Source organism: Osmia bicornis, chromosome 14 (assembly GCF_907164935.1).
Source record: "Osmia bicornis bicornis chromosome 14, iOsmBic2.1, whole genome shotgun sequence".
NCBI classification, from domain to species: Eukaryota; Metazoa; Arthropoda; class Insecta; order Hymenoptera; family Megachilidae; genus Osmia; species Osmia bicornis.
The window spans coordinates 2,679,133-2,694,180 of NC_060229.1; the positions used below are offsets into that span (position 1 = coordinate 2,679,133).

At 36.5% G+C, this 15,048-nt stretch overlaps 1 protein-coding gene and 1 long non-coding RNA gene across 2 annotated transcripts in view; both read right to left on the bottom strand.

The window, feature by feature from the left end:
* Positions 1 to 1,152, bottom strand: part of LOC114880389 — an 84,651-nt gene extending 83,499 nt beyond the window's left edge. The window contains exons 1-2 of the mRNA XM_029196346.2: positions 1,075 to 1,152; positions 697 to 1,006 (exon numbers count right to left, since the gene is read on the bottom strand). The gene's annotated coding sequence lies outside the window, so the exon portion shown is untranslated. The remainder of the gene's footprint in view (positions 1 to 696; positions 1,007 to 1,074) is intronic.
* An 11,004-nt stretch (positions 1,153 to 12,156) lies between these two features.
* Positions 12,157 to 13,618, bottom strand: LOC114878992. The gene is made up of 3 exons (XR_003789834.2): positions 12,849 to 13,618; positions 12,592 to 12,659; positions 12,157 to 12,415 (listed from the first exon to the last, which is right to left on the bottom strand). It is a non-coding gene; the product is annotated as an uncharacterized LOC114878992 (long non-coding RNA).
* Positions 13,619 to 15,048: the final 1,430 nt, after the last annotated feature.

Consider the following 15,048-nt stretch of genomic DNA (forward strand, 5'->3'; position numbering starts at 1 on the left):
TGGAATACTTTAATTTCTGGGTCACTTGCTCGCTGCTGGCTACGTCGTCTGTGATTTAGTGCAAGAGGAAACGACCGCTGTTGCCGGGAGAAGGATGAAGGCTCGAGACACGAATTATGGGATAAACACCGGCTGAAATCTGGCCGGTGACTCTCGCGTTCTTCTTGGACATCGCTGAGGAAACTTGTTATCTTCTACGAATGAGAGAAAATTAATTTTCTATTCATTTCTCTTCTCCTCGCTGTCCTATCAGTCCTTATTTATCCTAGAGACTCCTTCGAAATTTGTATCATTTAGAAATATGTATGAACTTTTCAATTTAAATAAGTAATTTGAGGCTATTCGAATGGATCCATTGACCAACTTCCGAAGGTTAAAGGTGAAATGTGAAATTTGCGCCCGATGCTTTCCATTGACTGTAAATTTATCGTATGTACGTGATTAACTCGCCGGGGTGTTTGCCGGACGTAGCGCACAGTTTCAATCGCAATTCGTTGCTCGTAATTTGATTTCGTCGCGATTGAAATGAACTAATGCAACGCAACGGAGAACACGTATTATAGAATATACGGGACTTCGGGGTGACGTGTATGTTTATCGTCGAACAATTCCGAAATTTATCAACTGCCACGCGATCCAGATGCTGACCGAATTTGGGCACGCGTTTGCGGTCTACGCGAGCTAAATAAACGTTACCTTCTATTAGCTAATTAATCATAAGCGGTGCAATGGATCCAAGGAATAGAAAAAGTGGATCAGCGTAGAGATGGTCGTACAAAAATAGACCAGTCCACTATCTCGGCTACTCATCTCGCCGGTTTCGTGTCACTGTCCTCGTAATTTATTCATCGTACACCGTCCATCGTCTTGCTCCGGTCCATTCTGTGACGTCACGCTGACCCTTAAACCACCGACGACCATCAGCTGGATTCAAGATTCTAGCGAGATTTCGCTGGTGGAATTTAATACGAAACGATATCGAAACTCTCAGTGGGATACTTATTCGCTGGAAAAAAAAGAAAAGAAAGTAACAAGAAAAACGTACGGTTATTTAGAGGCAAGAAAGGTACGCACCGTTTTCTAGGGAAATGAAAAATCTTGGGAAACTCCGTCGGGGTTGAGAATCTTGGGCACGAAACTGGTCCCCGTTCGCCTCTCTTCCCATTTCGAATCGAATCAATTTATCTTGCTGGCCACTTGGTATTCGTCCCGTATCCCATCACGTGTTTCCACTCTCAAAATTTAAACGTCACTGGACGCTTGCACGCTGGGACAACAATGAAGATAGATGAAACCACGTTCCCCTGCCTCGTTTGCATATGGGCTGATTTTTACCACCACTTGATTTATTAATTTTCAATTTCTAATTTTTTGATAGACGAAATTCCATTAAGGATTTTGAAAAGATTGAATGGCATTGTTTGGAGAATTCGTAAATACCTATCCGAACACAATTTTGGTGCAACCGAACGTAGATTTTCGCATTCCTGGTTCCGGATACGAGGCGAACGTACCAATCAACGGTGTAGAGCGCGCTCGTCCGGTGACATTAATTTGTCTGCAATTAGAGCGAAATTTCAGGGCAAAGGGTCGCCACGTCGCGCGCCGAAATGAAACGGCGCCGGAACCTGAAAGCACCGACACAATGGGACATAATGAAACGGTCCTCGTTCCGTAAGCTATCGAGTTGAGTGAAGGAAAAAAAAAAAATATTTTTACTGCCTCGGTGCTGGCAAGAACTGTTGACGAAGCTGTGTCGCGACAGCACTCTGAATTCTCTGGTGCTGAGAGTGGTATCGATCACCATGCAGCTGCATTAGAAAATCCAAGTGAAAATAAATTATTCCAAATAAAATATTATTTTAAGATAAACTTTACCTTAGGTGTACAATCTGAAAGTATTTTCAGATTTTCTATGTAGAAAGAATTTTCAATAACAATTAATTACAATCTATTACCCTTTCTCTCTTAGTATGCTAATGAAGTTTGTAAAAAGTGAAAAAAAAATACTGCACCTGCAGATGGATTCAGAAAGGACAGGTCTGTCCGTTAAAATATTTCTATTCATTTAACTTAACAGGCGGTACAATGCAAATTCTGGAAAGTTAGACGAGAAAGTAATGAAGTCGCAAATTATATGCAGAACGAGGTGAAAGTTGGGCCAACTGGAATTAGTGAGGTTCCCTTTTGCATCAACGGGGACGAGTTCCCGTTGGATGTCTTTGGACTCATCGGACGAGCCATCCCATCCTAGGAATTAATTATTCACCGGAAGGATCTGCAAAAACCGAGTGTCTATCTTTATAATCTTACCCTCGTTCGACGGTAATTTATTATCGGTTGTCGCTGTCAGTGCACTTTTCCTCGAATATTGTGGAATTATGAAAATTAATACAAGTCATCGGCGAACGTTTTCTCTTATGGCAAGGAACGTCCGTTTAATGAAAACCATTCTTGGAAAATTACTGCACGAACTGGAAATTTTTTAATGAAGTATCATTATGGTCAGTAGACGATGAGAGAAATAATTTTGAAAAATATCACTTGTCGAATACAAATGAAATAAAATCATTAACGATGGAAGAAAAACAAGGAAAGATCGTTGTAAAGATGAAAAACGATATCTTCTACTTTCATAGAAAAGATATCTTGAAGGCAGAAAAAAAAGTATAACATCCCTGTCGATATTGATTTATTAGAAGGGGGTGAGTATTCGTGAACTTCAACTTCGTTCAGGACTGGTCAACGCTGGCTGAATATTATCGAGCAGTTGATGATAAATGACTGCTGGTATCCTAAGGCTATAGTTCTCTTGAAAAATTTTCAAAATAACTATAATAACATATACGATGGAATGAGTTGAGGTTTCTAATATTATTGACAAATGAAAATCCAATGTACATTTCACCTACTCTGTCCCAGACCTAATTATACCGATGCTATTTATAATAATTTAATCATTCACTGTAAATTCAATTTATTTATTTTTCTACGCAGTTTACAAACAAACAATCGAAAGTGAAAGGTACTTCGAACCAACGTGACTCCCAGAAAAATTGTACATCATAACCCGAAGAAAATCACGTGCGATGGGGATGAAATGAGAACGAAAAGAGAACTCGAGACACGAATCTCACGTAGAAAACATGACGCTCGTCTCGTTCTCATTTTCTTAGATTGTGCAGTGTGGTTTATCCCGGCCAGCGAGGGGTGAACTCACACCGTCACATCTCGACCGGAGATGGAAGAAATCGAAGGGCGTCACGTTGTAATTTCCGGTACGCCCGTTCCGAACGTAACAGCTTGAAAAACAAGAAAACAGAGAGACAACAAATTCTCGATTGTTTCGTTCTCTGTCAGACTGATCGGTCTATTATTACTCCCGCTCGTTCTCTTTGCTATCTGAAGTCACGATCGAATTTTCCTGGAAAAACTTTTCACTTTCCATTTGAAACATTCTAAAGAAAAATACTCTAAACTACCGGGAACATATTAAATTAAATAGAAAGAGTTTTTAAACGTGACCAGCAGAAAAATTCATAAACATACGTCCATAATGCCGGTTAAAGTTTCAAAATCCTTTAAAAAATGGCTCTGGCTCGTGACTGAGGGGCGTCTGTGCGAACACTTCCAACAAACTGCCGTAATATATCAAGCTGTACGAGATACAAGGCCTTTGAGTTTCTGCTACAAAGCTTGGGGTAGAGAATTTAAAATAACAATGCTTTCATTTGGACGAGTGAAAATAATAAAAAAAAATTTTCAAATTTGAAGAAGTTTTAGTATACTCGTGATCAAATTAGGCTTTCCCGAATTTCCGGGTTCCCGACCTCCCCCGTAGACTTCCTCGGGTTCAAATAATTTTCTCATCGATACAGTATCGATCGATCCTAAAATCTAAAGGCTATTTCCCGGAAATCATTAAAAGCTGTTTGGTAGGTAGGTCCGACTGGTAATTAGATTTTCACCGGGATCTTCCTAGAAATACATTCAACCATTCGAAACGTGCACACGATCCTCACGTTGCACCGGACTAATTAGCGTCGCGTGACACCGCCTTTGATCCTCGTAAATTAATAATGGCGCGGTGCCACCCACCCTCTTTCACCGGCGACGAATTCAATTCCACCCTTTCGTCCCTTTTCGTCCGTGTCGCCACGTGTGCACTCTTTTCGACGATCCTCCCGAGAGACCGCTTCATATAGACACTTTTCTATTTTCTTCCCTTCGACTCTGTCCAGCCGAGTTTTACTCCCTTTTTTTCACGCTCAAAGCACGCCGTTTCCTTCGAAACGTTCCCTCCGCTGGGTCGGGACTGGAAACTTCTGGCGAACACGATCGATCGCTGACCTTTTACCTTCCGGTGAAATCTAATTGACCCCCGTGATTCGAAAAAATTCAGGATCATTGATTTTATTATCTACATATGATTTATGAATTGTTCAACCATTTTTATTTATTTAAAATTAGAAGAAGATTAAACGTAGATTAATTTATTCTGGAATGAAAGTAGAGTGTGAATAGAATGAGGAATAAAGAATAGAAGGAGAAATGCAGAGCTTAAGGTTTAATAAAAGAAGGCGTGACAACATCTGGCTTGCACTTCGTCCGAATAAAATAGTGAGAAACGGTTCTTATTTTTTTTTCGTGGCTTCGTGCCGGCGCGTTTCATATGCACCCGGAAAGCACGTTTCTTCTCACGCTTTCCGTGATCTTTTCTACCCTTTTCTCCGCTGCCTTTGACACAGCGCCGCGGGTCACCTGGAAAGAGAAGCATAGCAGCCGAGAAATGAATTCTTACCACAAACGAGAACATTTGTTTACCGAGATCTTCCTCCATTATTACTTTGAGAGGATCGCGTTTCGGCATCTGGTAACGCTTAAATTTATCCGGAGCAACGTTTAGAAAATCGACCCGATCGAAAGCTTAAATAGAGCTTTTTGTTAGAACGTCCGAACCAGCTGAGTGAGCTGCATTCGTTTCTTGTAAAGAGATTCTCCTGGAAATGAACAGTTTCATGGCAGAAGAACTTGTAATCAGAGAATCAATAAAATTAATTTTACCTTTGGTGTACGGAAATTCATGGAACAACATTAATTAAGCAGGTTAATTACTACAATATATAATCAGAAATACTAAAACTAAAATTAGTTAATTACCAAATGCATTATTAATATAATATTGAAGCTATTCACTGTTTGAATTATACAAAATGTTCGGTGACCACCACGACACTCAACGTGTTAAAAAGCTTTAAAAATTGCTATTTTTTAATTCTAAGTGCAAAGGGTTAAAGCATTTGACATTAGCTGGGATAAAAACCAAACTGGACTTAGTGTCGTCCAACGTGAAACGAGACCGTCCATCGTTAGTAGAGCGTGACTATGTCGCGAGAGCGTTAAGAGTTGAAAAAAGAAGGGAAAAAGGAAGAAGAAGCCGGCTGAGAAATAGAGGGCGAGAAAAAATGGGTGGCACGTTGCTGCAACCTCCTCAGCCCTATTTTTCATCTTTCAACCAGCGTCGCACGCTTCCGCTGTTCTGACATTCGTCGAAGAAAAACAGAGATAAAGAATAGATGAAAACGTGTAGCAAGTCTGTTCCATCTTGATTAATTTGTTAACAGTCTCTTTGATGTACACCCTCGATCGAACTCGGTAACAACCTTATGGTGATCGAGGGTGTACACAAGTATTCAAAAGGTATATTTTTAGTATTTGCAACAATGTTTATTTCTTTGAATAAAGACACTCATCCAACACGTTCATCGAATTCTTTTACCCTTTACCCTGAATCATCAAGTCCCGTGATCCATCGATTCTTTAACCTGGTGTAGTTCCTAAGATCATCACCCTGAATCGCAGAGGGCGCAACAAAGCAGCAACAAAATTGGAATTTGGGATAATGCTAACATTTCAGATCTTGAGACCCAAATTCTTCAGAAGATGATTAGTCTATTCCATACTTTATGTATGTGATTAATTGTAAACACTAATATTTCATTTGTGATTAGAGTATCACTCTCAACGACCTCATTGTGCCATCTGTTATTAGGAATTCCAACCACTGAAACTTTAATGATTGAGAAGAAAAAATGTTAAGGGAATGCAAGGGTCGAGACTATTTTTACCAAATTGTTTGTGAAAATCTCCTGATTAAAATGATACCAAACACGACATAGTTTTTGGTACTACAGTGTCATATTCTACGGCATTATAAAAGTACATAATTAAACAATACTGACCATACATTCATTATTACTAATTTTCTTTCCGTAAAATTGTATTTGCAATGTGGTACACTTCAGAATCTCAAAGGCATAGTTCCTGGAAAAAATACAACAAAGATTAAATAGAAAAAAAGCACAAATTTCGCAGCCAATTCGCTCGTATTATTTGCTGCATAATTAATAAATGTACCATAGAAATAATGAAACAGTTATTAATTAGTCATCAAATAATAACGATTGCCCAGGTCTCACCACGGGGAGGTTGCTGCAGGTGGAGACCCGCCCTACCTCATCCCATCCACCCTCCATTTATGCAAATTTTTATTTTTATTCAATACGATCATCCTCTTGATGCACATTTGCAAAACGTTTTTGACTGTTATGCAAATGAACAACAAAAAGAGCATTATTTTTATTCACTACCTACCTATCTACTTATCTATACATATATTTTCGTAGATTTTTGCTTTTTATTCCTATCACAACATTTTTTAATTTTGATTTTGATTACAGATCTGTAATTAATAAATATTCAGAATGCCTACCTAAACGAGCGCTCGTAATTATATTAAAAATTCGCTTAAATCTAACGCTTCCTAATTAAACACTGCAGTGTTTGACGATTATACTTAATGACCATAAAGTCATTAACATATAATCATTCTACAAAACCATAAACTTACAACGTGTTTATACAAAAATTTGAAGGGCTGTAGATAAATAAATCCAATGAATTTGTTGATTTTGTTGTCCTCACCAGAATACTTCCTGAAATAAAACTGGAAAGGATTAAACATAATTTAAGAAAATAATGAGGCTAAAAAAATTAAATACAAGTTTTGAAAATAGTACGGTTCAAATACTACCACTTATAAGAATCATTTTTCCTTTTGAATCATTTTCACCTTGTTTTACTTAACTGGATACATTGAATTCCATTTATGGACGCTAGATTTTACATTACATTTTTTCCAGTCGATTATCCGATATTATTATTTCATACTTCCTATAAAGATATTTCTCTGTAACAGAAACTGATTAATTGAATCCAGATAAAGACAAAGAAAAATTAATACCTGGAAAGAAGATACATTAGTAACAATAAAATTTTATAAAAGTCAGAGTGGTTGTTAATAACTCAAAATCAATTTGATATGAAATATGAATTTAAAGCAAACTTCAGTACCAAAATAAAGAGAAAAAAATTCAGAAAAATATATATTTGAGTTAAGTGATTTGAGTTAAGAACATTAATTATTTCATTTTATTGTATTTAATATTCGTTCATTTCGCGACAAATAGCACACAATATTTTAATTGAAACAACTGTCTTTTACTACAATATATTATAGTACGTATAACCACGACTCTACTTCACTTTATTGCATTATATTATTCAATACACCTTTCAATGCAAATTTATTGTAAATGGATAAACTGAAAAGAAAATCGCGAGTGGACTTTGCTTTTCAGGAAAAGAACTTGAAAATTTATAAAAGTAATTTAATTAGCTTCTCCGTAAGCTTTAAACGAAACATCGCGATCAAAAATTAAAACTGAACAACTAGAACAACAATTATCCACTACTTTTGTTTAAATAAAGTGAAATTAAAATTTAATAAGCTATCTCAAATGAATAAATATTCCTTGAAATAATTTATCACCAATCATCACAAAATAAAATGAACATCCATTTTAAATAAAACTTTGAAGAAAGTTCTATTTAAAACTTTATCGTATTTAATAATATCCTGAAAACATTAAATTCATATATTATTTAACAGTATTTCCAATAACCGAATGCTCAAAATTTTCAAAATTAAAAAAAGGGAAGCAAAAAAAATGGGGCGGGGCAGTGGGAGGGAGGGTACAGGGGAACCTGAAAAGAAAAGTTTGACTGCCCATAAGAGCAATCCCTAAGCAAACCCTATAAAACAAACCGAAATCACACGCAACACTAATTTCAAAATTGCAAACATTCTGAACTATGACAAAACACCGGCTGGCAACGAAGGGTCTCACGCCCCCTAGTCTTACGCCAGACGCTACATACCACCCACCCCGCCTGGACGTCGTAACGCCAGGACAGGATGCACCCCTTCGCTAAGTGCGCTACCCGCCCGTCCAACACGTTGCATCCAACGGTGTCAGATTGACGGACGCTCATAGTATAGACAAAAGGACTGCAGTTTAGAATATGGTAACATATTTTCATATGTTCCGTATTCTAAAACTGCGCCTGCAAAGGCCTAGTAATGCATGGGTTTGTCTCCCATGAGATGGTGTTCACGGTCTCAGGCCGCGGAATCCTTAAAAGGACTCCCACCGAATGTGAGTCATAGTTACTTCCACTAATTAACAATCGCGAATTCATTCGCAACACTAATTTCATTAATTATATAATATGTACAAAAGCGTACGCGTGAAGGCTGCTTCATTATGCGCAACACTAAGCTGAAAAAAAGAAAAAAGGAAAAAACGCGAACTGTAACGCAGCACTACTCAAATCTACCGAATTTTGTAAGACGCAACACTAATCTAAAAAAGGGGTACAGCCAATCCAAGGCTGTACCACGGCAGCTGGTCCATAGCTGCCTTATGGACCATGGCAACTCCACTGGATCGTTTTGGGACATTTCTAATGCAAAACGCGAATATTCATTACCGCAACACTAATTAGCAGGGAACTCTATAAACTAATGCAAAGCAATCGCGTATTTATAAGTCGCAACACTGGGAAACAATCGCGCTAATGTCATTCGCAACGCTATCTTTAACAGACATGCAATTAAAATGCAGAAAAGGGGGATTCTCAAACCGTGAATTTTTTACTCGCAACACTAATTTCATTAATTATATAATATGTGCAAAAGCGTACGCGTGAAGGCTGCTCCATTATGCGCAACACTAAGCTGAAAAAAAGAAAAAAAGAGAAAACGCGAACTGTAACGCAACACTACTCAAATCTACCGAATTTTGTAAGACGCAACACTAATCTAAAAAAGGGGTACAGCCAATCCAAGGCTGCATCACGGCAGCTGGTCCATAGCTGCCTTATGGACCATGGCAACTCCACTGGATCGTTTTTGGGCATTTCATCATATATCGCAACTCTAATGCAAAACCCGAATATTCATTACCGCAACACTAATTAGCAGGGAACTCTATAAACTAATGCAAAGCAATCACGTATTTATAAGTCGCAACACTGGGAAACAATCGCGCTAATATCATTCGCAACGCTATCTTTAATAGACATGCAATTAAAATGCAAAAAAGGGGGATTCTCAAACCGTGAATTTTTTACTCGCAACACTAAATCAATCAACATTAAAAAGCAAAATTCTAAAAAATCTTAAAACAATCAACATTAAAAAATTTTCAGAACTCTGAAAAATCTTAAAGCAATCAACATTGAAAAGTTAAATTCTATTTTGAAGCAATACAAAAAGGAAACGCGATATTTAAAGTTCGCAACACTAAATTGAACCGTGATCGATATTCATTCGCAACACTAAATTGAAAACGCGATTTGCCCAAAATCATGGGGGTCACGGGCCCCCTCTTCTCCTGAAATTACAAAACTACAACTACAGGCAAGCACAGTGACAAAGTAGTAACGATAATGATTTCCCATCCTTTTTTGCAAAAGGATGCAAAATCATTAGTAGTTCCCCTCTTGAAAGACAGTTTGTCGGGGCGCTTCGGCATACAGCCTTTTCTTTCTTCGGGCGGTCCACCCACCTGAAACTTATGTCTAAAGCTCGAGACTTGCAAATTCGCAAAACAAATAAGAACAATCAACAAAAAAGAAAAATCGCGAAACTCTAATTGACACGTGGACGAAAAAGGACTTTATATAAGTCGTTGTTCGTGCACACGTGCCATGCTCGAGCAGAATTTGTGCGTTTCGTGCCATCGCGATCGCGTATGACGACTTATGAAGTCGCCAAAAATTTGAAAAATTGTACAGATAGATAGAAGGCGAACGGCATACCCCGTTCGTATCGATCGTATCGTCAATTCTTCAAATATATTCCAGGTACAGGTTGATCACGCGAAATCACGCCTACCCGACCAAGAGACTGTGACAACCTGTCCCGGCCCTACCTACTTACAATCTATCACACACACCAGAAGGTATACTACCTACCTTCCTAACGCTATATTTAAAAAAGGCAAAATCACATTCTCACAAAAATTCATTCCACGACCCCCATACACTCCACCCGGGCGCAAAGCCTACACTAGGGAGAACGTCCCGGGACGCCTCCGACACCCGAGTTTCATCTCACATCACACTCTACGGTACGTACCATTTTTCACTGAAATCGTCTGGCAAGGCTAGCAATCATTGCGTATAATGATAATTACAAAATTTAATTAACTACTTTGATATAGAATATTTCATAATAATGGTAATAATCATGGTAATAATAATGGCAATAGAGTAATAGTAATGGTAATGATACTATTTGGTTTGTACGTTCATTGTACATCTTGTTGAATAAAATATTATTTCAAATTAAAAGTTAAATGAAAAAGTTATTAAGCCGACGCAATCCCACAGCCTAAAAACACACACACCATATGTGGAGATTACGTCGTGCACGATATACTAACACAATGCCAGCCGCTTATTAATTATTATTCTTATGAACTAGGTCATCGTACCCATTGCCTCTACCCATCCAAGTAGCACCTGGGCACGTGAATGGGCTTTGGCAATAAACACGGACAGGGTTAAACCTGAAAATCCTGATCTACAAACATGATTAGTACATAAACATCTAACGGGCTAATATTTCACTATTTTAATAAAAGTGACTCGACTTTGTAAATATAAAACTTTAAGAACAAATACTGAAACGTAAAATAGAGCAACTATGACGCAAACATGGTGCACTGCTAATACCCAGCTGGCAACGAAGGGTCTCACGCCCCCTAGTTCATACGCCAGACGCTACATACCACCCACCCCGCCTGGACGTCGTAACGCCAGGACAGGATGCACCCCTTCGCTAAGTGCGCTACCCGCCCGTCCAACACGTTGCATCCAACGGTGTCAGATTGACGGACACTCATAGTATAGACAAAAGGACTGCAGTTTAGAATATGGTAACATATTTTCATATGTTCCGTATTCTAAAACTGCGCCTGCAAAGGCCTAGTAATGCATGGGTTTGTCTCCCATGAGATGGTGTTCACGGTCTCAGGCCGCGGAATCCTTGTAACTAATTTGATCAAATAAATAAAATATTGTATTGAGTTTAAAAACCAAAAGGATTCCCACCGAATACTAGTCAGTGCATTGTCATATTTACTCTCGCGTTGGATATTTTAAGAAATGCAAAATTCTACTAAAAAAGAATTTAATGTCTCTAATTATGAATTGTTTTGCAATGAAACAAGAATTTATTGTGAAAATTAATCAAACATCCTCGGGCGACTCCCTCCTCAGAGTAAATTTTCAACAATACGCAAAATGTGTTGAAATAGATCACTCTGACTTGGAAATCTACCCGTCACGAATTGTCTTCTTGCACATAAATTGTTCATTTTTTCATGAACGTGTGTAAATAAGTTAAACTTTGCTATTGAATGAATGAAATTTAAAAAAATTCTCAAATTACATTTGAATTTATAATGTACAAAATGTACTTAAATCAATGTAATAGCATCATTAATATGTATATCCAGTATACATATTACATAATACTATCAATACTATATTGCATTGAACCATCGCAATAATTAAGTCAGATAGTATTTGACTTCTCTATTACAGACAAACTAAATAAAATTGTTTCGGTATTAAAATATTCTAATTCCACAGTTAAGAACATTTAAAAGCATTCATATATTTTATAAATATCTGTTGGAATATGTGGAATTGAAATTATATTAAAACGCGGAGTGCAAGAAGACCTAGCCTAAGCTAAATGAAATGAAACAATAAAAATGTTACTACTCATGGGTATAATAATACCCATGGTCACTATGCTTGCCAAGCATGTATACAACTAGTAGCCCGTGTCGATTCGGACCATTCGTCCTACGACATGTTTGGGCACCAGAGGAACCATAAAACATGCGACTCACCGTTCGCAGATATACTCTTCTTCCGACAGTCAAGTAGGAGGATGGACAACACCAGGTAGGCGGCTGGCTTGTAGGAGAAGATTCATCTGTAACATAAAAAGAAGAATTACGGTTAATTTTGAAAATTATCGATTTTTATTCTAATAAAATTATATATGAAATTGAATTTTATAAAATATTAACAATTAAAAAGAAATCTCAATTATGAAGTGTTGAAATTGAAAATTATTCTATTTTAATAAAAAGCAATTAAGTGACGTACCAAGACGGAAGTCGTGAAGAAAGCCATCATCAGGATATCCAGGAACTCGGCAAAATCAAAAAATTCATCTGTAACAAAACGAAAAAGAATTACGGTTAATTTTGCAAATTATCAATTTTTATTCTAATAAAATTATATATGAAATTGAATTTTATAAAATATTAACAATTAAAAAGAAATCTCAATTGTCAAGTGTTGAAATTGAAAATTATTCTATTTTAATAAAAAGCAATTAAATAAAGTAATAAGATACTTACACTCTTTCCTCATGGAGCAACGCCCAAGACTCCTCTTCAGTGGTGCACTGACTCTAATACCGGATATATCGAGCAATTAAAAAACAAAATTAAAAATAAAAATAAAGATATGAAATACTAGTAACGCGCCCGTGAATAATTTTCGGCGAACAATTGTAGTGACTCTACTTTCGCGATGAAAAAAGAAAAATCAGAGCCGCGATGCTCTAGAAAATATTTTATAATACGCAGCAAACACTGACTCTACTATCGCGTGATTCCTAATTGTACAAACGCAACTCTGTTCAGGGCCAGTTCACCCTTGAAAAAATCAAAACATTGGAAATATGTTCGTACAAACACTGGCTCTACCGACCGCCTTGCGCGCGGCCACAACAATTCCTGGAAGAAAAGATTAGTGAGGAGGTTGGGGATGGGTGGAAATATACAACACAAACATTCCTCTTATTGAGCGTTGGTTAATGAAATACTGTTATTATTGGTAAATGGAAATATTCCTGTTCATGAAATATTCTCAACGAATACGAATATTATTCAAATTGAATATTGATCCTAGATTATATCGCAATAATGAAATGTTTTAAATACTTGGTGATAATTATTTCAATGAATATTACAAGAATAGAAAGTCATTGTTAAATAAATATAATATACCATTTTATTAAAGTAGAGGATTTCTGTTGTTAAAATTGTAAGCATGCTAAAAATTGTTCAAAATTCTATTACGCCTGGATTTATAAATTGTCTAAATTCTTTTCAATAAACAAAGTTCAATAATTAATCATGCTTAAACAGCATGTGATTTAAAAACGTGATTCTATTTTAATTTAAACTTGCACCAAAAGCTGGATATCATAATACAATTACTACGTCTTAACAAAAATAGATTGTTTAAAATATTTAATAATTACAGAAGAGAAGCAATCATTTGCAGTAGAAAACGAGTTATTTCAATTTTGTTCTAATTTAAAACACATATATTAAATTACTACACGAAATTATTTAATAAAATGAAAAATTAATGATCCTTTTTGTATTAATTGATAAAAAGAAATTTCTTTGATCTTTCTTTCCTTGACCTTGGTACCAATTAATTATTAAAAATGCTTACAATTAACAACGACCCAACAAAAAGAAATAAATAAATATTAATAATTGATCACAATAAATGAAAATGTTACCAATTCTTTATGAAAGTATTGCAAACCAATATCAAATATCATGGCCTCGTTTCGACATCAACCAAATATCTGCAACAAATAAGAAATACAAATTTACGTAAATAAAACTTAAACAACAGCAATAAAATTATGATTAATAAACGATCGAATTTTATAATTTATGCAAAATATTTGAATAGATATGCTGTGCGTACCTATTATGTACTACCGGCACATAAGAAAGGACGTTCTCAACACGTCTTACCCTCTCGACGTTCACGAGACAAATGACGAAACCTACCTGCTCCTCGAGCACGGAAACATTCGGTAACATTCGGTATCGTTCGGTACCGGCAGACACCGGCCGATACCGAAGCAGCCAAACAAACAGAGTTTATGATGCTCAAGGAAGAACGTTGTTGAAATCTCTTGTTAAAATCAACACGTGGTAGTAAATTTTAACGATTTAAAACAGTAAATCGCGGGTAACAGTACTAAAAACATTGAATAATGTTTAAGAAATGAACGATATAATAGATTCTGTAGTTCCAACCTCGTTGTGAATTCGCGACAAGAGCAAAAATTTTCAACTCGCGTACTTTTGAAGAAAATGCCGAATTAATGTCAAAGATCAAGAATTCAGACTTCTCTTCGATGTTGCTTTCTGTTTTTTGTACTTCTAACACCTGACCAGCAATTTAATTTAATATTTGAAGTTAATTTAATCTTACCTGTTGCAGACACATGCCAAACAGACGAAGCTTCGTAGAGGACTACCACACTCCTCGGCTCCTCGTACCTCATCCTGCAACGATGAATCTGATTGGGCGAAATGAGAGGACGCCATAACAGGACGACCAATCACAGCCATTGTTAAAAACTCCAAATTGCTCAGAAACTTTAACATTAAAATAACGAAAAGGTTAGTTGAATATTATCAACATGTTGAAATAAAGTCAAAATTACTTTTTTCAATCTAAAGCACCAAAATATAGGAAAGAAAATAGAAAAATATATAAGATATTAACGACTTTTAATAA